The sequence below is a fragment of the Jaculus jaculus genome, chromosome 9 (genome assembly GCF_020740685.1).
Source record: "Jaculus jaculus isolate mJacJac1 chromosome 9, mJacJac1.mat.Y.cur, whole genome shotgun sequence".
In the NCBI taxonomy this organism is placed as follows: domain Eukaryota; kingdom Metazoa; phylum Chordata; class Mammalia; order Rodentia; family Dipodidae; genus Jaculus; species Jaculus jaculus.
In genome coordinates, this window is record NC_059110.1 from 30,652,156 (window position 1) to 30,653,173 (window position 1,018).

Consider the following 1,018-nt stretch of genomic DNA (forward strand, 5'->3'; position numbering starts at 1 on the left):
TGTTGCCTGGAAAATCTCTGATTTTCCCAAGCCAAGTAGATTTTCTGTTGCTATCATTCATTGCTTCACAGCTGAACTGTCTTTCACTCACATAACCTGTGGCTGGATGCTTGCTGTCCAGCTGGCGCAGAGCTTTTCATATGTGTGCAGACTGATCTTGTGAACCCTAAGGACCCCAGTTGGAGGCTCAATTCCCCAGGACCCACATAAGCCAGATGCACAAGGTGGCACAAGCATCTGGAGTTTGTTTTCAGTGGCTGGAGGCCCTGGTATACCTATTCTCTCCCTCTCTCTCTCTCTCTCTCTCTCTCTCTCTCTCTCTCTCCCTCTTTCTCTCTCTGCATGTCTGTTACTCTTAAATAAATAAATAAATAAATAAATAATTCAGAATAAAAACAAAAGCCACAGCCTAAAAGCCTGTCTTCCATCATCAATGTGATTTGAAGAAGGAGATTTATTTAAAGATCACCTGCCCTGTAAGTAGAGAGAGGGGAGAGAGAGGGACTGGGTACACCAGAGCCTCTAGTTGCTACAAACAAACTCGAGATGCATGCACCACTTTGTGCATCTGTCTTCATGTGGGTACTAGAAAATTGAATTGAATTGAATCAGCTTTTCAGGCAAGTGCCTTAACTTCAGCCATCTCTCCCGCCCAAGAATATTTTTAAATTTTGCCCACATCACAAATCTGAGTCTCATCTTCCCGCAGGGGCCATGGTAATCGTCTCTGCAGTCCCAGCTTTAGTATACATGCTGCTAAAGTGAGCACAAATTATTTAAATTCTACCGGTGTTGTTTTGAAAACAATCTTTAGTAGCTGAGATGAGAATAAATCTGCTGCTACAATAAGAGCCACTGGAATTGTGGTGTACAGTGTGCTAAGATCATTTTACTATATAGTCTATTATCTTCAAAACAATCCCAACAGATTAGCACTATTTCTTTTCCTATCTTAATTTTTTAAAATGATTTATTTCTTTCAGGCACAGAGAAAGAGGAGGGTCATGGCACACCAGGG

General features: G+C 41.7%; 1 non-coding gene across 1 annotated transcript; it reads right to left on the reverse strand.

Moving 5' to 3' along the window:
• Positions 1 to 664: 664 nt before the first annotated feature.
• LOC123463809 lies at positions 665 to 769 on the reverse strand. The gene has a single exon (XR_006639189.1). It is a non-coding gene; the product is annotated as a U6 spliceosomal RNA (small nuclear RNA).
• Between the last annotated feature and the right edge of the window lie 249 nt (positions 770 to 1,018).